At 44.6% G+C, this 25671-nt stretch overlaps 1 protein-coding gene across 5 annotated transcripts in view; it reads left to right on the forward strand.

Moving 5' to 3' along the window:
- Positions 1-25671, forward strand: part of LOC121001232 (protein CEPU-1-like) — a 785191-nt gene that overhangs the window by 665269 nt on the left and 94251 nt on the right. The gene's annotated exons all lie outside the window — the stretch shown is intronic.

Genomic DNA, 25671 nt, shown 5'->3' on the forward strand with positions numbered 1-25671 from the left:
AATTGGAACAGCACCAGCAAAAGCGCTCTAAGGAAACGGTGTGCCAGCAGTCTAGGATATGACCAACATCCACAAATTATATTTGATTTGTAATCAATTGGTAAATGAATTGCATTTAATCGCTGTGGTCTATATAAACCTGATATTGTGACATGTGTAAGAGAATAGTCCCAGTAAGAGAACTGAAACGTTGTTATTATAGGGCAACCAGTGGCGTAGCTAGAAATGACTGGGCCCTGCAGCAAATTTTTGAATGGGCCCCCCATCCCCCAGTAATTTTTTCACAACCCCTTCCTTTCATGCCGCCCCCATTCCTGTGGCTAGTAAAGATCGCTCTCTCAGACCAGGCCCGGCGGCTGTTCCATCCGTTTTCTACACTGTCTATACTGTCACTGTATATAATTTTATTGTGTAATACTGTTGAGGGGGCCCTGACCAAATCCTTTAGTCCTCCTCCTCCTGGATGGGCCCCTTCTGGGTCAGGGCCCCAAAGCAGCCGCTTCCCCTATAGTTACGCCCCTGAGGACAACCCATATGAACTGCTCCTTATAGTGCTTCGGTATTTTTTCTCTAGATAGATAGATAGAGGATTATGTATGTATATGTATGAACACAGATGTTTGTGTTACGGTATAGATGGTTTATACGGTATACCGTTTGTGTTACGGTATAGATGGTCTATAGGTCTATAGATTTGTGCATATGTATGTATGAAACAAATATTTCCTGAAGTATCTGATAAAACCATTTCTAAGTTATAGGATTTATGATATTGTGTAACTTTATATCATGTAAAGCCTAATAATAACCGGTATAATTTCCCAATTAGCACTGTTTTTTGGAGGGAAATAGTCTATTTCATACCAAATATCACCTTTATTGAAAATTACATAAATCACAATAATATAGTCAATTAAAACCATGATGAGCACACAGAAAAGAGGAGGCAACATCGCTGGACAGCATGATTAAAGTGGTTGTCCGGGTTTAGAGCTTAACCCGGACATATCGTCTTTTTAGCCCAGGCAGCCCCTCTGATATGAGCATTTCATGCTCCTAGGCTCTCTCTTGTCCGAAGCCTCCACCTAGCAGAGATCCGGTACGTCACTGGATCTAATTAAAAAGCCCTTGCCCTGTGCGATTCAGCGCAGGGCAAGGGAGAGCAATGGAGCATGAAATGCTCTGATCATCATCTCAGAGGGGCCGGAGAGGTGAAAAAGAGAATATGTCTGGGTTCAGCTCTGAACCTAGACAACCCCTTTAATGTAAACATTCATCATTCTAATTCTCAAACACTGGCTAGGTAAAACCTTAAAGGGTTTCTACCACCAGAAATACTGTTATGTAGCTGACTGACTTTAGCGATGCGCTAATGTCAGCACTACATAACAGTATGTTTTTTACCTTTTCTCCCTGCAGCCGTTCTGATAAAACAAGTACTTTTATAATATGCTAATGAGCCTCAAGGTGCTATGTGGGCGTAAAATCAGCACCTAGAGGCTCCGCCTACTCACCCTTTATCCCGCCCAGGTCCTCTGTTCTGCCGCCCCGCTCCTCTTGATTGATGTCACGGTTCGCAGAATCGCTGACGAAATCCCGCGCCTGCGCCGTTCACTTCTGTATTCGGCACAGGCGCAGTGAGTGAATGATGCGCTCCTGGTGCTGGATTCCTCACTTCACCTGAGCCGACTACGTCACAGTGAGGAAGCCGTTTCAGAACGGCTGCAGGGAGAAATGTAAAAAACATACTGTTATGTAGTGCTGACATTAGCACATTGCTAATGTCAGTCAGCTACATAACAGTATTTCTGGTGGTAGAAACCCTTTAACCTGTTACGGACACAGGGCGTACAGGTACGCCCAGATGTCCTGGTACTTAAGGACACAGGGCGTACCTGTATGGCCTGTGTATTTGAGCGGCGGTGATCGGAACCCGGTGCCTGCTCAAATCATTGAGCAGGCACCTTGGCTAAATGCGAGGGGGGTCCCGTGTCAGCAATTGCCGCAAACCGCAGGTCAATTCAGACCTGCGGTTTGCGGCTTTTACCTTATGTGGCGATCGGCGGTGCCATCGGGTCCCCATGCAGCTGTAGGGGGGACCCGATGGCATGGAAGGCAGCGCGATGCCTTCCGGTGATGAGCCTGTGAGATCCAGCCCCCTGGATCTCACAGGCCGGAAGCTGCCGGAAACTTAATTTTCCCCAAATAAAGTAAAAAAAAAAATTGGTAAAAAGTAGGGAAAAGAAAAAGTAGACATATTGGGTATCGCTGCGTCCGTATCGACCAGTTCTATAAACATATCACATGACCTAACCCCTCAGATGAACACAATAAAAAAAAAAAAAAATGTTTTAAATAAGCCATTTTTTTTGTCACCTTACATCACAAAAAGTACAACAGTAAGCGATCAAAAAAGTGTATGCCCACCAAAATAGTACCAATCTAACCGTCACCTCATCCCGCAAAAAATGAGACCCTACCTAAGACAATCGCCCAAAAAATAAAAAAAACTATGGCTCAGAATATGGAGACACTAAAACATCATTTTTTTTTGTTTGTTTTAAAAAAGCTGTTATTGTGTAAAGCTTAAGTAACTTAAAAAAAAGTATACATATTAGGTATCGCGTCCGTATCGACCGGCTCTATAAAAATATCATATGACCTATCCCCTAAAAATAGAAGTGTGAATAGTTTATTTATATCAATTAACAAAATGCAAAGAGAATGAACAAAAGAGAAATCTCAGTCCAATCAATATTTGGTGTGACCGCCCTTTGCCTTCAAAACCGCATCAGTATTTCTAGATACACTTGCACACAGTTTTTGAAGGAGCTCGGCAGGAAAGTTGTTGCAGGCATCTGAGAGAACTAACCCCAGATCTTCTGTGGCTGTAGGCTTCCTCCAATCCTTCTGTCTCTTCGTTTAATCCCAGAAAGACTTAATGATGTTGAGTTCAGGGCACTGTGGGGGCCATGTCATCACTTCCAGGACTATGATACTTCTTAATGACACTGGCTGTATGTTTCATGTCATTGTCCTGCTGTACAATAACTTTTTAGCCAATCATACGCCTCCCTGATGGTACTGCATGATGGATAAGTATCTGCCCGTATTGTGTGCATATGTGTATGATGTACTCTATGTATTTCAGATTTGTGAATCTATATATATGACTGGTATGTGGCAGGTCTTTGCACACATATGTATACTGTATGTGTGAATATAGATGTGTGTATGAATGTAGCTGTATTTATGTAGGTCTGTGTATATCTACAAATAGAGATGTGTGTGTGTACAGGTCTGTGCATATGTACATGTGTATTTATGAATATTGATGTATGTGTGTATATATGATTGTAAATGTATGTAGCTCTGTGCATGTATGTGTACATGTATGTTTTAATATGTGTAGATTGTGAGTGTAGATTTTTATGTGTTCATTTATGTATTGACATGATCGTATGATCCATGACTCTTACATTACTGGACATAGGATTTTCTTTGTTCATGTACAGAATGATATTTCTGCTATATTGGCGGCCTGTTCCTGCTGTGCCCCACTTTCCTGGGCTTGCTAGTTCCCTGCAAAGGTGTTCTGAATCCATCTGTCTGCCTGTGTACCAGCCTTGCCTAATTCATGGCTTCTGATCCTCCACTACTTCACCTGACCCATGCCTGACCTCCGTATTGACCCTGTGCTACCTGCCCTGACCTTGGACTGCTTACTGTATTGCATGTTCTCCTGTCTGCCCTGACCTCGGCCCGTCCCTGACTACAATTTTGCCTGTTTCCTCTGTGCTCTACACTGGTGTCTCTGAATCACGTGTATCTGCTGTCAGCCACTTAGAGACTACTCCAGAAGGTAGTGGTCTGATGGATCCCCAGCAGTAAAATCCAGATCCCTGTATACAAGTTAAAGAGTGAATACAGGGTGACTGCCTGGATAATGCCCTTAGTGAAATCTGTTTGCCTCAGTGCCGAAACAGTTTCATGTGTCTGATCTTTTACACCTACTATCCGGACTCTGGTCAGAGCCCTCCTTGTACGATGTGCATGCGGCAGCAGGAAGCATCCTGGTCATAGGGGTTTTTCCCCTTAGAACCAACATTTATTGATGGGTTATACATCAGATCATCGCAATTTCTAAGTTCTGCTTGCCCTTACATTGACAATATATGGGCAGTGTGCGATAATTGTACTGATGGAAATGTTGCTGTGTACCAGTGATGGGCGTACATATGCTGCATATTTCTGTTGCAGGATCACAGATTAATGCGTCTTGTACCCACTTGTTTAATTTTTTTCCGTCTCTGGTTGTCTTTGTTCATGTTGTTTCCACATCTTGGTCTTGTGACTTGTCTCGGAGCTCCCGTCGCCCGCCTGTATTGTGGGGGCGTCACATCCTCACATTTATGTAAAGCAGAACATTGTGCTTTCCTGCTGTGATAATGCTCTGCAAGATGGAACAAAAAGTGTAAACACAAGGTGACGAGGCAGATTCTGCTCCAAACTCCTGTAATTTCATGTTGACACTTTACAGACGTAGCAGCTCTTGAACCGACTCTAGGTATCTGACAGCTCAGGTTGAGATTCTACAGTTTTTTTTTTCTCTGATACATCTGTGACCCTAGTACTACATGCAGACTTCACTTTTCTTCTTATTGTGGGTAATTTTTGTTCTTCGTCTTGTCTCTTTGTGTCACCAGTTTCTTCCTCCCCTTTAGTCCTGGTCTATCAGCATGGATGTGTCCAGACTTCCATGCCACCTCCATGCCATGATTGCTGGTCATAATCAGCCATGTGCCGGATATTTTGGTCCGAATGGCACAATTTTTTAGAGTATTTATGTAGTATTTATGCTGCACCTGTTTCTTTGTGTTGGTATCAGTGGTAGTGTATTTGCGCCTCATCTTCTTTTTTGTCCTTTGTCTCACATGTGGACATCTGCCCTTAGGTATGGAACAGATTTTTGATTGCAGAAATATCTGCAACAAATCTGCCAGGTATGAACAATGGCCTTACGAAATGGTGCACAAGGTTGTTGGCAATTAACATCAATATATTATCCTAGAAAATAGTTCATATTGATATATTTAACACATTTTTCTACTCTTTGCTAGGCCCCCTTTTTTTTTTTTTTACTAGCTTTAAGACACAACACGTTTTTAAATCTTACCAAAGAGTTCTACACATTGGACTATTTCTTAGGTTATTGGAGGTTCTGGAGCGCTAACCACTCGCCATCCAGGTGTCCAGAAAGTTCTGTTGGGTTGAACCCTGTACATGTATGGCTTGAGGACACCTGATATGCTCTAGTCTTAACGGCAATGTGTCATAAGAAAATGTCTTATTGCTTGAATCAAGTTTTTTTATTAAACATATTTTTTTTGCATTTTTGGAGATTTATAAAACAAAAAAATCCTAATGCCAATATTTATATTTAAAAAAATATCCTAAAATCCTGCAGTTTTTGTAATGGTCACTAAGCCTAATAATTGGCTCCACTTCTTGGTATGTACAGACCACTTTTCAGCAGTCATCTCATCATAACCACAGACAGGGTTACAATGATAGATAACAATTATGTATAGATAACACAGGATCCACCATTCACAATAGGTGATTGGTCACAAAACACCTTCTTCCTCCGCCCTTCACATTGACCTCTGGACAAGTCAGAGAACATATCTAGAAGACTCTCCCATAGAAGTCAGCAATGTATTTTCCAGTCTATGTTGTGTCTATGGTCCATGGTGGCTGCTGTAAAGCATTTTTCTAAATATAATCATACACACAAAAAAATGGCAATCAGAAAATAAAAATGGATTAGAAAAAAGACTACTTGCCACTGTCTGGTCTTAATGGTCAGAACATTATAGGTGAGATGTTCCTTGTCATTTCCTCTCATCTGGGCACCGTGGAGATGGAGGTGAAGGATTTACTCATGTCTCATCCATACGCAGCCTCCACTGTGGGAGACGGAAAGATCGCTATTCCTAGAGAAGGCTGGTCCTGATGACAGCATGTGGTGGACTCTGCCCCTCGGTGGCTTCACTCACACAACATCATCGATTTAGATCCTGAATAATGCCTTAAAATTCATTACACTTTGTCTGTGATCTCGCAGCAAGGGACAGAGTGGCGGTGGTGTGCTCATTCATCATCCGGGCTCTGAGCTCTCAATTATTCATAATCTTCTATCTAAAGTCATTTTCTAAACAAATATCATTAAACGTTTGCTTCCTACATCACAGTTTTCCTCCTTGCCCTCTTCTGTATTCAGCTGGGGAACGCGTCAGTGCAGTCAGTACAGCACGTTGTAGGTCACGTATTGGAGATAATGTGAAAATGCTCCAATACAGGATAATACACGCCGTGCACCAAACTTATTGTCTTTATATGCTTTTTCTCCAACTTCAGCAGCTTGCAAAGATTTCTACAAGGCAGCATGGCTGCTTAAAGGGACACTGACAGGCTAAAACAGCATATATAGTTAGATATATCACATTACAGGTCTTATACAGTCTTTTAAAAGCATATAAGTATCCCCCCTGTCCACCTTATAAAGAGCGAAATATAAAGTTTTATAACCTGCTTCTTCGGTCAGCAATCTGCCCAAGGGGCGGCGTTTCATGTGAAAATGCGCCCAGCCAGCCTTCCCAACTGCCGTTCTTAAGCCCCGCCCAGCTCATCATTATTCACTTCGCTGGGCGGCGGCTAGAACTCTCCCCAGTCCCGATCCTGCGCCTGCGCAATTCAATCCTCCGGGCATCGTTCATGCCCAAACTTCTGCGCCTGCGCCCCGCCGTGCCGTTAGATCGCGCCTGCGTACACGCAGCTGCAGTTGCCTCGAAGACGCAGGCTGGTGTGTGTACGCAGGCGCGATCTAACGGCACGGCGGGGCGCAGGCGCAGAAGTTTGGGCATGAACGATGCCCGAAGGATTGAATTGCGCAGGATCGGGACTGGGGAGAGTTCTAGCCGCCGCCCAGCGAAGTGAATAATGATGAGCTGGGCGGGGCTTAAGAACGGCAGTTGGGAAGGCTGGCTGGGCGCATTTTCACCTGAAACGCCGCCCCTTGGGCAGATTGCTGACCGAAGAAGCAGGTTATAAAACTTTATATTTCGCTCTTTATAAGGTGGACAGGGGAGATACTTATATGCTTTTAAAAGACTGTATAAGACCTGTAATGTGATATATCTAAGTATATATGCTGTTTTGGCCTGTCAGTGTCCCTTTAATGGTTAGCACTGTTGCCTTACAGCACTGGGGTCCTGTGTCTGAGGTATGGAGTAGGTACAGTGTGTTCTCCCTATGTGTGTGGGGGTTTCCTTCCATGCTTTAAAAACATAGGTTTATTTGAAATTTAGCTTGTAAGTCGCTATGGGAACAGGTACCAATGTGATGACAATCTCTGTACAGCACTGCGGTATCTGTTGGTGCTATATAAATGAATAAAATAATAGATGGGTGTGATAAGAGGAAGCTTAAAAGGGTATCAAATGTATTAAAGACATGCTCCAAATTTTATTGCAAATTATTATTGTATATATATACAGGAGCTGCAAATTGGAGTAAGGACAAAAGTAGCTTGCATGCCTAATGAGCGGCACCAAGTGCATTATGCGTGATGTGCCATTTTGATAAATTTGATCTTCATAATAAATCTCCCCATTGTCATCACTTTACTGGACAGTCAGACCTTAAAGGGAACCCGTCATGCTGAACCTGATGTCTCAGCTGCAGGCAGTAGGTTATAGAGCAGGAGGAGCTGAGCAGATTGATATATAGTTTTATGGGGAAAGATTCATTAAATCTTATATTTCATTCCTTTAACCCCTTATGGACTCAGCCCTATTTCACCTTAAGGACTTGGCCATTTTTTGCAAATCTGACCAGTGTCACTTTAAGTGCTGATAACTTTAAAACGCTTTGACTTACCCAGGCCGTTCTGAGATTGTTTTTTCGTCACTTATTGTACTTCATGACACTGCTAAAATTGGGTCAAAAAAGTAAATTTTTTTGCATAAAAAAATACCATATTTACCAAAAATTGTGAAAAATTTCAAAGTTTCAGTTTCTCTACTTCTGAAATACATAGTAATACCCTCAAAAATTGTGATGACTTTACATTCCCCATATGTCTACTTCATGTTTGTAGCATTTTGGGAATGATATTTTATTTTTTGGTGATGTTACTAGGCTTAGAAGTTTAGAAGCAAATCTTGAAATTTTTCAGAAATTTACAAAAACCCAATTTTTAGGGACCACTACAGGTCTGAAGTCACTTTGCGAGGCTTACATAATAGAAACCGCCCCAAAATGACCCCATTCTATAAACTACACCCCTCAAGGTATTTAAAACTGATTTTACAAACTTTGTTAACCCTTTAGGTGTTGCACAAGGTTTAATGGAAAATAGAGATACAATTTCAAAATTTCACTTTTTTTGGCAGATTTTCCATTTTAATAAATTTTTTTCCAGTTACAAAGCAAGGGTTAACAGCCAAACAAAACTCATTATTTATGGCCCTGGTTCTGTAGTTTACAGAAACACCCCATATGTGGTCTTAAACTGCTGTACGGGCACACGGCAGGGCGCAGAAGGAAAGGAATGCCATACGGTTTTTGGAAGGCAGATTTTGCTGGACTGTTTTTTTTTGACACCATGTCCCATTTTAAGCCCCCCTGATGCACCCCTAGAGTAGAAACTCCAAAAAAGTGACCCCATTTTAGAAACTACGGGATAGGGTGGCAGATTTGTTGGTACTAGTTTAGGGTACATATGATTTTTGGTTGCTCTATATTACACTTTTTTGTGCGGCAAGGTAACAAGGAATAGATTTTTTGGCACGTTTTTTATTTACAACATTCATCTGACAGGTTAGATCATGTGGTAATTTTATAGAGCAGGTTGTCACGGACGCGGCGATACCTAATATGTATACAATTATTTTTATTTATGTAAGTTTTACACAATGATTTCATTTTTAAAACAAAAAAAATGTTTGTGTCTCCATAGTCTGAGAGCCATAGTTTTTTCAGTTTTTGGGGATTATCTTAAGTAGGGTCTCATTTTTTGCGGGATGAGATGATGGTTTGATTGGCACTATTTCGGGGTGCATATGACTTTTTGATCGCTTGCTATTACACTTTTTGTGACATAAGATGACAAAAAATTGCTTTTTTTTTTACACCGTTTTTATTTTTATTTTTTTACGTTAGTCATCTGAGGGGTTAGGTCTTGTGATATTTTCATAGAGCCGGTAGATACGGACGCGGCGATACCTAATATGTATACTTTTTATTTTATTTATTTAAGTTTTACACAATGATTTCATTTTTGAAACAAAACAAATCATGTTTTAGTGTTTCCATAGTCTAAGAGCCATAGTTTTTTCAGTTTTTGGGCGATTATCTTGGGTAGGGTTTGATTTTTGCGGGATGAGATGACGGTTTGATTGGTACTATTTTGGCGTACATGCGACTTTTTTGATCAGTTTTATTACCTTTTTTGGGAAGTATGGTGGGCAAAATTTCAATTTCCTAATAGATTTTATTTTTTTATTTTTATGGCGTTCACCGTGCGGGGAAAGTAACATGACCGTTTTATAGATCAGGTTGTTATGGACGCGGCGATACCAAACGTGTAGGGAATTTTATTTTTTTCATTTTTAATCAGTGATAAATGTGTTTTTTTATTTTTACTTTTTTTTCACATTTTTTTGACCCAGACCCACTTGGTTCTTGAAGATCCAGTGGGTCTGATGTCTGTATAATACAGTACAGTACACTATATAGTGTTTTATACTGTATTTTACTTACACTTTGTCTGAACAGATCTATGCCTTTAGCACAGATCTGTTCAGCACCATGGACAGCAGGATGCCTGAGACGGCGTCCTGTTGCCATGGGAACCTAACCCGTCTGCTCAGTAGTGGTCAGAACTTTGCAGACGGGGAAGGGTAAGGAGGGGAGCTGTCTGGGGGCTTCTCTCCCTCTCCATCGGGGGGCTGAAAAGGCACAGCAGCCCCCCGATGGGAGAGGGAGGGAGCTCCCTCTTACTGTTAACTTTTTCCATACAGCGGTATGGAAAGGGTTACTGTACGGACCGCGGTAGGGAAAGGGTTAAACGGCTGACATCTGCACAGATGTCAGCCGTTTATACCAGGGTGTCAGCAATGTGCTGACACCCTGGTATACCCAATGAACACCAACGAATTTTCAAGAGGAGGCGTGCGGGAGGCGGCCGCCTGCCGCACCGCCCGCCTCCCCCACCGCCCACAACTCCCCCCCCTTGCACCACCCGCCGGCAAAAAAATCATGCAGGGGTGCAGGGGGGGGGGGGGGTGCAAAATCTTTGTTTTAGGGACACTAAAGTTTCTGAACCCCGTGGCCAGGGACCGCGGGGATCAGAAACTGCAGAAAGCGCAGCAAACCGCAGGTCTGAATTGACCTGCGGTTTGCGGCGATCGCCGATTCGGGGGGGGGGGGGACATGACCCCCCCTGGCGTTGTGACAGGATGCCGGCTGAATGATTTCAGCCGGCATCCCGTTCCGATTAACCCCCGGGGCGCCGGAATAACGATTTAAAGTTAGGACTCGGGAAATAGGGCGTACCGGTACGCCCTGCGTCCTTAAGGGGTTAAATTCCTGCTCATTCTGGGCTTTGAAGTCCAGGAGGCTGTACTATCAGTGATTGCCAGCCATCTCTGTATACACAGTCATAGGGGGAAGGCTGTCAATCACTGATAGGACCGCCTCCTGGACTTCAAAGCCTAGAATGAGCAGGAATGTAAATGAAAGAAATACTAAGTTAGCTTTTCCTATAAAACTATCAATCTGCTCAGCTCCTCCTACTCTATAACATGCTGCCTGTAGATTACACTGCATTTTCCTGGTGACGGGTTCTCTTTAAGATTCTGGAGTGGTCAAGGTGTAATAACTAGAACATCTTACCATCAGTGCCGTAATCCATGTTTCTGTGGCAGCTAGAGCTTGACTCACCATCAGCGCTTTGAAGGATATAAGTCTTGCTTTATCTGCCACTATTACAGTAAAAAGAGACTTCCATCAGCTCACCATCTGCCATGATGTAGAGTCCTCTTGGAGACTAGGACGCCAGGCCAGTAACCAGGTGACGTAGTGTTCAAACAGATCTTGTGAAGGGTTGCCTCAGCATGCAAATAGATTTAAAGCAGATGATATTATTTCAAACATGTTAAAACACAGGAGTGTGCATGACCCAACTGCATACGCGTTTCAAACCATGGATGACTCTTAACCATAGTTTATAGGTAACTGAAACCATTGAGTAAAATGTAAAGGTATAAGGCTACTCTCCTTGCAGAACATCACGGTGGGTTGAACTTCCATGGGCAGAAGTAATTTACCCACCTACATGTCATGTCCTGTTAGGTTAGATTATAGGGAATGTAAATACATATATGCTTTCTGACACATGTGGATATAAAACAGGCAAAAGGCATGTTAATTGCAAATACCTCAAATTGGTTGTCACGTTGAGACTCTGAAAACCTATCCCACAAGAAATGGAAAAATTGAGGGGGGGGGGGCTCCTAATCCCTTCAGACCTATTCACAGAAGAAAATTATACCAATGGATTTTAGCATATACAAAGTGTCAGATACTTTGTATAGCAATACATTTTTAATGGAGTGGAATCAAATATCGGCGTAACCTATGAGGAAATCCTGAATCAAATCCTGATCAAAACCTGCGCTGCAAATAGGCACTGTGTATACATGGTGTAGAAACAGGACAAACCAAGATCTATTAAGAAAAATGCAACTGGAGGTACAATTCCCTTGTCTTCGGTTTGTCAGACATGGATTCCTCTGATGTCAATACGATTTAACTCCTAATGTTGTCTTTGGTCACCTACAACACCTAGAGATTTTTAAAATAATCCATGATATTATTTCTCTAGAAAAATAATTTTGTGGTGCCAATTTCCTCTAAATTCTGATGATCCTTCCGATCTTGACATGTAGGAGAATGTTATTAAAGGGAACCTGTCATCAACTTTATGCTGCCCATACTAACGGCAGAATAAAGTAGAGACATGTGAGTTGATTTCAGCGGTCTGTCATTTATAAGTTAAAAATAAGTCAAAATCATTGCAGACTGGGCCTGGAAAAGAGTCATGGCCACCTGAGAAGAGTCATGGTTCTTCATGAATTCCTGCTCTCTCATCCATCTGCTGATGACTCACAGTCTTCTACCTAGTTTTCTCCCTTTCTCTCTAGGAGAGAACTGCCAATTATTAGCAGATGGGAAGGAGAGAATAACCATGACTCTTCTCAGGTAGAGTTGACTCTTTTCAAGGCCTGTGCTTCAATGATTATGATGCTGGTTCTCGGCAACTACTTACTTTTAGCATTTGTCACTAAATTATGCTGCCCTCAATGAGGTCATAAATCACTGCGAAAGGTGAACCCCAATGATATGCAACTGACAACACTGGCTAATCCCTCAAGCTGATAAGAACTGAGACTTTAGCCAATATATTCCTGTCAGGAACACATCGGAGCCCTTTTGCACCACCGTCAAGGTATCTCAGTGTGGCATGGGTTCCTACCACTAGACTACCTACGGTGTGTGAACATGGTCTGAGAGGTGCTAAGACACAACTTACAGCCAAGCTCCCACATACCTCCATAGTGAAATCACTCAGGTAGTGGGAGAGATCACTCAGTGAGGTCAGCATAAAGTTGACGACAGGTTCCCTTTAATGAATGCAGTTTTAACGTGATTACATTAATTTTTAATAGAAGAATGAGGAAACAAAATAAATCAAGATATTAATGATGTTAAGAGGCAAGTTATAATCTTTCAAAAAAATTAGAGGATTACGTTATCACAAAAATGTCAAAAAGACAAAATCTGAAGATTTAGGGGATTATGAGGAAAGCTAAACAGGTTTATACATGGAGACATAAGAAGAATGATATTAATATCTGTCCGGAAACAAATGGAGAGATAGAAAAGGAAGTGTATGTTTTGTTTGTTGAAGGAAATTCAAACAGACAAGAAGCCCAAGCAAGAGGCAGAAATTACAATAGTAATGGGAGGTATTTTATGCCATGTAGAAATCACTCTAATAAATAGATAACCAAAGAAAGATATTATAGAAATTTGTGGCAACCAAAAAAAATTACAGACAAAGGCACAACAAATAGTCACTCCAGACCCAACTACTGTTTTATTTCTAATAATCAAAAATATCAGGGGTACATGACTTTTATTAATATTATTTTCCAGTATGTAATTGATTTGTTAGCATTTTAACAAAGGCAAATTATCCATATCTCCATATCAGACCTCAGATCCCCATATCAAACCTCAGATGATATCAACATATCAGACCTCAGGTCAGATCCCCATAACATACCGCAGAGAAGACCCCATTATCAGATCTCAGATTCCCATATCAGACATCAGATCCCCATATCCTGCCACAGAGAAGACCCCAATATCGGACCACAGATCCCCATATCAGACCTCAGATCAGACCCCCATATAAGACCTCAAATCGCATCCCCATAACAGACCTCAGATCGGACCCTCATATCAAATTCTCCAATAAGACCTGAAGGAGGACCAGGGAGCAGTGAGTATAGCCAGCACTAGCAGAGCTACAGTCACCGCTCCCCACTCCTACTGCATACTAGTGAGCGCTTCTGTAATGGAAGCGCTCACTAGTATTTATTGTGAAAGATTTACTGACACACAACCCCCCCCCACACACACACACACACACACACTTTTTTGGGAAAAAGTGCATCTTATAAAGAAAAATAGTACTTAAGGACACAGGGCGTATCGGTACGTCCTATGTGTTTTCCGATCCCCGCTGCTCGGCAGGCTGTGATCGGAAACCGATGCCTGCTCAAATCATTGAGCAGTCACCTTAGCCCATGCGCGGGGGGGGGGGGGAGCGATCGCCGCAAACCGCAGGTCAGTTCAGACTTGCGGTTTGCGGCTTTTACAGGCAGGCGGCGGTGCCATCCGATCCCCGTGGGGCTGTAGGGGGAAACCCGATGGCATGGAAGGCAGCGCGATGCCTTCCTTAGGCATCGGCGCTGCCTTCCGGTGAAGAGCCTTTGAGATCCAGCCCACTGGATCTCACAGGCCGGAAGCTGTATGAGTAATACACACTGTATTACTCATACAGCCAATGCATTCCAATACAGAAGTATTGGAATGCATTGTAAAGGATTAGACCCCCAAAAGTTGAAGTCCCAAAGTGGGACAAAAAAAAAAGTTAAAAAAAATTTGAAAAAATAAAGTTTTCCCCCCAAACAATTTAAAGTTTCAAGTAAAAATAAACAAAAACGTCATTTTTCCCAAATAAAGTAAAAAAAAATAAAAAATTGGTAAAAATTAGGGGAAAAAAATAAAGTTGACATATTAGGTATCGCCGTGTGCGTATCGATCGGCTCTATAAAAATATCACATGACCTAACCCCTCAGATGAACACCGTAAAAAATTAAAAATGAAAACTGTTCTGAATAAACAATTTTTTGGTCACCTTACACCACAAAAAGTACAACAGGAAGCGATCAAAAAGGCGTATGCCCACCAAAATAGTACCAATCTAACCATCACCTCATCCCGCAAAAAATTTGCCCCTACCTAAGACAATCGCCAAAAAAATAAAAAAAACTATGGCTCAGAATATGGAGACACTAAAACATCATTTTTTTTGTTTTAAAAAAGCTGTTATTGTGTAAAACTTACATAAATAAAAAAAAGTATACATATTAGGTATCGGCGCGTCCATAATAACCTGCTCTATAAAAATATCACATGAACTAACCCCTCAGGTGAATACCGGAAAAAAAAGTGTAAAAAAAGCAATTTTTTGTCACCTTACATCACAAAAAGTGTAATAGCAAGCGATCAAAAAGTCATACGCACCCCAAAATAGGCCCAATCAAACCGTCCTGTCATCCCGCAAAAAATGAGACCCTACCTAAGATAATCGCCCAAAAACTGAAAAACTATGGCGCTCAGACTATGGAGACACTAAAACCAGATTTTTTATTTTTATTTAAATAATGTAATCATTGTGTAAAACTTACATAAAAAAAAAAAAAATTGTATACATATTAGGTATCGCCGCGTCCGTGACAACCTGGTCTATAAAAATATCACATGATCTAACTTGTCAGATGAATGTTGTAAATAACAAAAAATAAAAACTGTGCCAAAACCGCTATTTCTTGTTACCTTGCCTCGCAAAAAGTGTAATATAGAGCAACCAAAAATCATATGTAAATACCCTAAACGAGTACCAACAAAACTGCCACCCTATCCCGTAGTTTCTAAAATGTGGTCACTTTTTTGGAGTTTCTACTCTAGGGGTGCATCAGGGGGGCTTCAAATGGGACATGGTGTCAAAAAACCAGTCCAGCAAAATCTGCCTTCCAAAAACCGTATGCCGTTCCTTTCGTTCTGCGCTCTGCTGTGTGCCCGTACAGTGGTTTACGACCACATGTGGGGTGTTTCTGTAAACTACAGAATCAGGGCCATAAATATTGAGTTTTGTTTGGCTGTTAACCCTTGCTTTGTAACTGGAAAAAAAATATATTAAAATGGAAAATCTGCCAAAAAAGTGAAATTTTGAAATTGTATCTCTATTTTCCATTAATTCTTGTGGAACACCTAAAGGGTTAACAAAGTTTGTAAAATCTGTTTTGAATACCTTGAGGGGTGTAGTTTCTAAAATGGGGTCACTTGTTTGGAGTTTCTACTCTAGGGATGCATCAGGGGGCTTCAAATGGGACATGGTGTCAAAAAACCAGTCCAGCAAAATCTGCCTTCCAAAAACCATATGGCATTCCTTTCCTTCTGCGCCCTGCCGTGTGCCCGTACAGCAGTTTACGACATTCATTCATTCAGACTTGTACAAGAGGGTGTAGCTCTCAACCCAAAACAGGCCGACTTCCTGAACATTACGGTAATTTTCCAATATGTCCAGTATTCCATGCACTACCGATATGACACCAAAATGCTTTAGCTCCATAATGCCCGGCATAGGGTCTCTCATCAAGAGACTTTGTACATAGACCAACAGCCTCTTGCAACCAATGGTTTTCTGCATTCCTGGTTTTATTAAAGATTCAAAGGAATTGTTAAAAACAATGGACAGTACAGTTTGGAATCCTAACTCTTGGTGACTTACTTGTGACTTAATTGTCTTTTAGGCTGCCTGCATACATTAAGGATTATGCACAGTTATGATCAACAACATCATAATACAGTACCGGCCAAGTGAATGAGATTAGACAAATATCATGTTCACTTTGCTTTTTTTCTGTGCGGAAATTGACCTGTAGTGTGGTTTTAGAAATCTGCAACGTGTCAAATTGTTTATGCATTTTTTTGTGTGCGGATTTTACCCTTTGCAATACAAGGGTAAGGTCGGGGGCAAATCTGAAACAAAAAACACAAGTAACACAGTATCCGCATAATTTCTGTTATCAAACCCACACCCATGTGCCAGTACCCTTTTACTTCCATTCCTCATCAGGGTATAGTCAGGCGCTAACACATCACTTAACTAAATCAAGTAACTATTCAGAACAACTCATAGAGTGGTCATAGATTTCCTACTGTCCCATCATTTCTTCTCTTTCAGTAAGGAATATTATCTTGTATCCTAGGCTGTCCGATAAGCTTCTCCATCTTTGGCTAACCTATTTATTGCCTTTTGGGAGGAGAGATGGCTATATCCATCTGAAAATGCATACAATAATTATATCAGGTAGTAAAGTAGATATATAGATGACTACCTAATTAACGGTAAAATGATGCTCATGTGATACTGGAATTTGAGAATTATCTAAATAGCAACATGGAAGACCTGCTTAAAGGGGTTCTGCACTTTCATTTAACTGATGATCTATCCTCTGGATAGATCATCAGCTTCTTATTGGCGGGGGTCCGACAGCTGGGAGCCCCGCCGATCAGCTGTTTTAGAAGGAAGCGACGCTCCAACAGCGCCGCGGCCTTCTCACTGTTTACCGCCGGCCCACTGACGTCACGACTAGTATCACTAGTGTCAGCGGGGCTAACCCCATTCAAGTGAACAGCTTAGCCCCGCCCACGCTAGTTGAAACTAGTTGTGACGTCAGTCGGCCAGCGGTAAACAGTGAGAAGGCCACGGCGCTGCTGGAGCGCCGCTGCCTTCCCAAACAGCTGATCGGCGGGGGTCCCGGGTGTCAGACCCCTGCCGATCAGAAGCTGATGATCTATCCAGAGGATAGATCATCAGTTAAATGAAAGTGCAGAACCCCTTTAAGGTCTCAGTTTGAGAACCGATTTCATGTATTTGTTAAAATACTATTTGCCTGTTTTACTATATGTCAGAATACATACATGTAGTTACAGTGAGGAACAGAAGTATTTGAACACCCTGCGGTTTTGCAAGTTCTCCCACTTAGAAATCATGGAGGGGTCTGAAATTCACATTGTAGGTGCATTTCCACTCTGAGAGACAGAATAATAAAAAAAAAAAATTCAGGAAGTCACATTATATGATTTTTAAAGAATTTATTTGTCTTGCACTGCTGAAGAGAAGTATTTGAACACCTGAGAAACTGCAAGAATTCTGGCTCTCAAAGACCTGTTAATGTGCCCACAAAAAGTTCACCTCTACTCCACTCATTAATCTGACTTAATAGCACCTGTCTGAGCTCTTTAAAGACACCTGTCGACCCCACAGTCAGTCAGACGCCAACTACTATCATGGGCAAAACCAAAGTGCTGTCAAAAGACACCGAGACAAAATTGTGAACCTCCACAAGGCTGGAAAGGGCTACGGGGCAATTGCCAAGCAGCTTGGTGAAAATAGTTGGAGCAATTGTTAGAAAATGGAAGAGGCTAAAGACAGACTGTAAGTCTCCCTCGGACTGGGGCTCCATGCAAGATCTCACCTGGTGGGGTATCACTGATGATAAGAAAGGTGAGGAATCAGCCTAGAACTACAAAGGAGGAGCTGGTCAATGACATGAATAGAGCTGGGACCACAAATTTCAAAGATCACTGTTGGTAGAAAACTACGCCGTCATGGTTTCAAATCATGCATTGCACGGAAGGTTCCCCTGCTCAAGTCATCCCATGTCCAGGCCCGTCTGAAGTTTGCTAATGACCATCTGGATGATCCAGAGGAGGCATGGGAGAAAGTCATGTGGTCAGATGAGACCAAAGTAAAACTTTTTGGTTTAAACTTCACTTGTCGTGTTTGGATGAAAAAGAAGGATGAGTTGCATCCCAAGATCACCATCCCTACTGTAAAGCATGGGGGTGGTAACATCATGCTTTGGGGGTGCTTTTCTGCGAAGGGGACAGGACGACTGCACTGTAATAAGGAAGAGGATGAATGGGGCCATTTATTGTGAGATATTGAGCAACAACCTCCTTCCCTCAGTCAGAGCATTGAAGATGGGTTGTGGCTGGGTCTTCCAACATGACAACGACCCGAAGCACACAGCCAGGATAACCAAGGAGTGGCTCCGTAAGAAGCATATCAAGGTTCTGGAATGGCCTACCCAGTCTCCAGACCTAAATCCAATCGAACTTCTTTGGAGGGAGCTAAAACTCAGTGTTGCTCAGCGATAGCCCTGAAACCTGACAGATCTAGAGGAGATCTGTGTGGAGGAGTGGGCCAAGATCCCTGTTGCAGTGTGTGCAAACCTGGTCAAGAACTACAGGAAATTTTTCACCTCTGTAATTGCAAACAAAGGCTTCTGTACCAAATATTAACACAGATTTTCTAAGGTGTTCAAATACTTCTGTTCAACAGTGCAGGACAAATAAATTCTTTAAAAATCATCCAATGTGATTTCCTGAATTTCTTTTTCTCAGAGTGGGAATGCACATACAATGTAAATTTCAGACCCCTCCATGATTTCTAAGTGGGAGAACTTGCAAAATCGCAGGGTGTTCAAATACTTCTGTTCCTCACTGTATGTTCCCTATACTCCACAGGCTCATAGGCCATGACATAGGAAGTAGGCATGGACTCTGGTAAATTATGCCTCATGTAGCCCCGACCCACTGTAATATCATGTGCGTATTATACCTATAATCCTGTGGGTGCGGTCAGGTAATAAGTCAGGCTAGGTGGCAAAGTTAGTACAGTAAAGAGGTGCAGGTCAGGCACAGGAACTCAGAGCAATACAATAGCAGGCCTTCACAGAACTAGACAAGTTAACAGCTTTTGCTGAAGCACCTTCCAATAGGGGAAGCCGAATTGTATTCACCTGGGAACTCTGCCGTTGGCTGGGAACAGATTAACCCATGTGCACTGTCCCTTTAAGAGTTGGGAAGAACATGTCCTGAGGGAAAATGCACCAAGAAGCAGGCAGGGAATGTCGCACGCAGCCTGAGTACCCCATCAGACATAACCACCAGGAGAGAGGAGATGTCGGAACTGTCCGTGCTTCAAAAACGTAAGCGGCTGGGTTGTGCACACTCATGTGGTCTTAACATGTTTGAAATAAGATAACCTGTTTTTGATGATGGTTTGTGATGGTGGCAGAATGTAATATGACATCGGCACAGGACTATTTATTCTCATAATCAATAAAGTGTTATTCCCACTTTCAGGATGTCCCCGCGGTAGGGTTTATTTTCTATCTTGGATACATCTCACAATTTACAGTCACTAGGGGTAATTCTGATTGTGGTCTTAGATTTCCCCTTGCTCTCCCATTAGATTTGGCTAAATTATGACGAGACGTACGCTTAGGCCTCTTTCACACAGGCGAGATTTCTGCGAGGGTGCAATACGTGAGGTGAACGCATTGCACCCGCACTGAATTCGGACCCATTCATTTCTGTGGGGCTGTGCACAGGAGCGGTGATTTTCACGCATCACTTGTGCGTTGCGTGAAAATCACAGCATGCTCTATATTGTGTCTTTCACGCAACGCAGGCCCCATAGAAGTGATGGGGGTTGCGAGAAAATCGCAAGCTTCCGCAAGCAAGTGCGGATGCGGTGCGATTTTCGCGCATGGTTGCTAGGAGACGATCGGGATGGGGACCCGATCATTATTTACCCTTATAACATGGTTATAAGGGAAAATAATAGCATTCTTAATACAAAATGCTTAGTAAAATAGGGATGGAGGGGTTAAAAAATAAAATAAAATAATAATTTAACTCACCTCATCCACTTGTTCGCGCAGCCCGGCTTCTCTTCTGTCTTCTTGTTTGATGTCCAGGAGGAAAAGGACCTGTGGTGACATCACTGCACTCATCACATGGTCCGTCACATGATCCATCACCATCCATCCATGAAAGAAGAAGACAGAAGAGAAGCCGGGCTGCGTGAACAAGTGGATGAGGTGAGTTAAATTATATTTTTATTTTTTAACCTCTCCATCCCTATTTTACTAAGCATTCTGTATTAAGAATGCTATTATTTTCCCTTATAACCATGTTATAAGGGAAAATAATAAAATTCACACTACACCTAACCCAAACCCGAACTTCTGTGAAGAAGTCTGGGTTCGGGTCTGGGTACCAAACATGCCGATTTTTCTCACGTGCGTGCAAAACGCATTAAAACGTTTTGCACTCGTGGGGAAAAATTGCGCATTTCCCCGCAATGCACCCACATCTTTTCCCGCATGTCACCTGCAATGTCCGTGTGAACCCAGCCTTAGTCCTAAATCCTGGAAAGAAAAAAATACTCCAGCATCTGTCTGGAGTAGTTTTTTTGGCAACATCTACGCCTGTTTCCATTTGCCAGGGCCGAAGTCCCCCGATGCGGAACAGCCCCCTTTGCCGTCCCTCTCCCGCCAAACTACCAAGCAAGGTGTACATCAAGCTATATGACAATATTTAAAAAAGGGACCTGCAACTATTATTTTTTTTAATTTTTTTTACTAAAATAGGACTACAGTAAGGACTGGTTCTTACACAAGCAGAGGAGATGAACCCCTCATAACAGTGCAGATTCACCCTCTATATAAAGCAGACTACTTTGTTGGGCAGTGTAATGTTGTCCATAGGCGCGCGTGTGTATGTATGTATGTATGTATTTATGTATATATATATATATATATATATATATATGTATTAAGGCATTTGCCTGGATTTGTGGGAGGGGCTGAGGTCCGCCTCCAGCCTATTTAGGACACCCCCCTTACCTGGCTCCTGCACCGTCTGAGGTCTGAGCTTTGTGAGAGGAAGTCGCTTGTTGGAGTTCTGAGGAATTTACCTACGAGCCGCTGATTTTCTGAGAGCCTTTTTTCGTCGCCGTCTGGTTCTGGTTTTGGAGCATTGCTGTTCTTTTCCCAGCTTCACTCGGTTCACTGTGGGTCGCGTTTGCCCGTCAAACTGTGAGTTATTTCGTACGGGTCAGCAGGGCCTCACGGTTGCCCCAGTACCGGTTTATCTCATTTCATCAAGGCGCACTAATGTCATGGTTCATACAAGTCACCATCATTCATTTCTGTCACACCTGTTCATACGTTCTCATCCACGATTTGCACCATCATTCTGGTCACACTCTGGCAGCATGCGGCAATGGTTCCTGGTTTAAAACCCCCTCTTTTTTCTGATGTTCTTTCACACGCTGCATTCATGTCACGGCTGCCCAGTCACCAGCAGCTCATTTCTCAGGCCCTCTGTCATCTCCCCACAGGACCGTTACGCCGGCCAGCAACCTGCTAATCTCAGCCCACTACCCGGTCTGGTTCACCCCAAACATCATGTACATCACAAGGGCAGCTGCGGTGCACCCCCCCCCCCCATTCACTTCACTTTCTCTAGCGATCGTCCCCTCCCCGTCGCCTCCTGCCTGTTGCCGCTCCGCCTGCCGCGCGGCCGATGGCGCCCGACCGCGTCCTGGGGCCTGGTCTGCGCATGCGCGGCCGGGGTTCTGCGCATGCGCGGCGATTTCGTCGGCGCATGCGCAGTGTCCCGACGACTCCGGACACATATGTTCAAATACATGGATTTCCCTGGCTCCATGTCACCCCCCCCCCCCGGTCAATCACGGGCGCAGTCGCGGGGGCCAGAGGCGGTGATACCGCACACCCCCCACCCCCCCCCCCCCTCTCCTCCCATTTATTTACCATGCACTGGGCTCACCGCGGCCGAAACATCCCCTCACCACCTCCTGGCTGGTACCGCTCCCCCTGCCGGCCGCATCCTTGGTGCGTGGTCTGCGCGTGCGCGGCCGGGGTTCTGCGCATGCGCGGCTATTCCGTCGGCGCATGCGCGGTGTCCCGGCGGCCGTGCGCGCGGCGCTTGTGTTCGGGGGGCCGCCGTCGGGCAGCACTGATTCTTCCCAGCCCCCACATGTCACTCCTCAGTCACACCCCCCCCCGGTCATTCATGTGCGCAGTCGTGGGGGCCAGCAGCAGTACAACCACACAATCTCCCCCCCCCCCCCCTCTTCCATTCATTACCTGCACTGGGCTCACCATGGCCGTAACGTCCCCTCACCACCTGCTGCCTGGTTGCCGCTCCCCCTGCCGCGCGGCCGCCCGCGTCCTGGGGCCTGTTCTGCGCGTGCGCGGCCGGGGTTCTGCGCATGCGCGACGGCATGTCGGCGCATGCGCGGTGTCCCGGCGGCCGTGCGCGCGGCATCTGTGTCCGGGGGGGCCGCCGCCGGGCGGCAGGGGAGGCCACAGCATGCCCCCCTTGTTACACATTCCCCAGGAGCCCCAATAAAGACAGGGAAACACATCACACCCATGAAATAAACAAACAGGGAATCATGAGCAGGCCCCTCTTGGCCAAAATCGTACATGATCTCACCATGCTGATCGCCGGAGGGGCATAGACTTCCCATCCGCATTCAGCTACAAGTGACTGTCTCCAACGGGGTCGTCACCTTTTTCACAACCATGTTCAAAAAAAAAAAAAAAATAATAATATATATTTTGCTTCATATTCAATAAACATGTGGGAATTGCGGGGGCACGGTCCAGAATGTTCCAAAAAAAAAAAAAAAAAAAAGAGAAAAATATTTTGCAGGCGCACACTTTCCGCCAGCCCATGGCCACGGCACGCACTGGTCTCGTTCACATCAGGCGCAAGCTATCATTTCATGTGTAACCGCCATGATCCTCCCGGTCATACATATGTACCACATGCATTTACGCTTTTCATCACGCTATGTCATGTTTACCCTCCCCCTTATTTTTTAGGCTGTCAACCTATACTGTTTTACACTACCGTGTATCCGGAGAATTTTTCTTGGTACCAGGTACGTTCACCTGCTCATTTACCAAAATCTTCCTTACATTTCGGATGGTCCCGTTAGGGTCAGCGTGCTGGCTTTAGGGGCACGATCATCCCACTAGGTAACCCCCCCCCCTTTCTTGGCTTCGCCGACAGTTAGTGGTCCCGCGAGGCCGACACCCCGCCTCAAACGTACGGAGGCACCTGCCCAACGCGCCACCTCGTTAGTAAGCCGCCTCGCATGTTGCATAGAGAGGGCCTCACCTGTCACTCCCTTCCCCTAGTCCTGTCTTACAGTCACCGAGAGGCCAACGCTCCTGCCACTACCACGAGTGGCCTCATTACCCCCTCGCGCCAAATCATAGGTAGAGCCTCTCAAAGCCGCTTGGCAATTAGCAGGGCCTCATCTGTCACCATGCAAGTGTAATTTTTTCGCCATTTGGCCTAGCTAGCCAGCACGATCCTGCATGGCCTCAAATTAATCAACTTTTTTTTATTATAGTATGTCGCTGGATGGGTTGGGAAACTTCTCCCTACCTGGCACCCCTGCTAGATCTGTCACTGCCACTTCGGGAGACGATCTAGCCAGTCCAGCGTCCATCCGGTCCTGGACAATTCCTCGCATCACGGCGGAGTTGAGGAAACGGCATGTTCCCTTCCCCGCCACGGCTAGGAAAGCGGAGCTGTTCCGGCTGTTACGCGCTTCAACCGATACTAGCGATGCGGGGCAAGGACCCAGCCAGTCCGGCACCGGGGACATCCATGCCATGCTGGCCTCTCTGATGACATCCATGTCAACAATCAACGCCAGGCTGGAGAGGCTGGAAGCGGTCACCACGACCCTCTCCTTGGCGGGTCCGCCACCGGCGGCATCACCGGCACCGGTCGGTTTGCCGGTGGTCACACCATCCACTAACGTGGAGGACCGGGAAGTCAACCCGGCGCATATGATTCCTGAGCACTTGAAACGGGATATCCTGTAAGGTAAGGATATAAACCTGGCCTCCCTTCTGATTGCCTCCCAGGACGTGGTCGAAAACACGACGTACGCCTATGACGAGGTGTCAGTTGTGGTCAAGTCCAGGGATGCCCGGCTCAACAGGAAATTGACCATTCCCGAATTCGTGCTGGCCTTCGGAATCTACAGAGAGGTCATCTGTGCGGTCTACCCCAACAGAAGGGAGGAATTCGACCTCTACTTACACAAACTGGTGGATTTGGGCAACAAATACGGAGGGTCAGCGTTTTATGACTATCACAGGTCTTTTTCGGCAAAGGTGGCAGGGGCTTTCTCCCAGTACGGAGTCCGCTCCAACTGGGCGAGGATCGACACGGTCATTTTTTGTCGCCACTTCGCAGGCCTTAGGACCCCAGCCTGTGCGCACTGCTCCTCCACGGCCCACACCACCAATTTCTGCCCGAACACGTCAGTCAGACAGGGCCCCTCCCAGGCAGCTGGTCCCTCCGGGGTCCCGGAGAGACTGGCCCGGGACAAACTGGGTCGGCCGATCAAATTTCTAGGCAAATCGATGATTTGCAATAATTTCAATGAGGGGTCCTGTAATTATAACGGATGTAAATTGTTACACATATGCACCAAATGTTTCCGGGCACATGCCAAGTCCATGTGTCCAAATAAAATGTTTACCAAACCGTATCTAACGACCATCAACATGCCAGTTTTTACCGCGCTCATGTCGCAACACCCCTCCAGGCATCTGTCAGATTTCCTCGTTTCAGGATTGACAGAAGGATTTCACACGGGCATCCTGTATATGCCAACAGGCACCCTGGAATGTCCCAATCTTTTATCCGCTCTACACAACCCCACCGCCATTGACGCCCTCATAGCCCAAGAGGTAACAGAGGGTTTTGTGCTAGGTCCTTTCAAAACTCCCCCATTCGCCACATGGCGCACCAACCCCATTGGCGTCGTCACTGGGAAATCTTCCCAGAAACAGAGGCTCATCATTGACCTATCGGCACCTCACGGGACGGGCAACCCCAGTCTCAACTCCCTCATTCCCTCGGAGGAATTCTCTCTGCAGTATACCACCATAGATCACGCCATCACGGCCATCAGTCAAGCAGGGGTGGGGGCATGGCTCAGCAAAACCGACATCGCCAACGCCTTCAAATTACTTCCGATTCACCCTACACTGTGGCACCTGCATGGCATCAAGTGGTCTGGGGATTATTATTTTTTCTCCCGATTGACCTTCGGGTCCAAAAGCAGCCCGGCCATCTTCGACGTGTTTGCGGAAGCATTATGCTGGTTGCTATTGAATATAGCAAGGTGCCCGCTGGTTTTACATTACCTTGATGACTTCCTATTGGTGGAAGAAAACACTTCCCCTCCTTCCAGCCTCAGAGCCACCATCAAGCTGTTCAAGGAACTGGGGGTCCCCCTCTCCACCAAGAAGACAGAGGGGCCGGACACG

This window comes from Bufo bufo, chromosome 1 (assembly GCF_905171765.1).
Source record: "Bufo bufo chromosome 1, aBufBuf1.1, whole genome shotgun sequence".
Classification (NCBI taxonomy): Eukaryota; Metazoa; Chordata; class Amphibia; order Anura; family Bufonidae; genus Bufo; species Bufo bufo.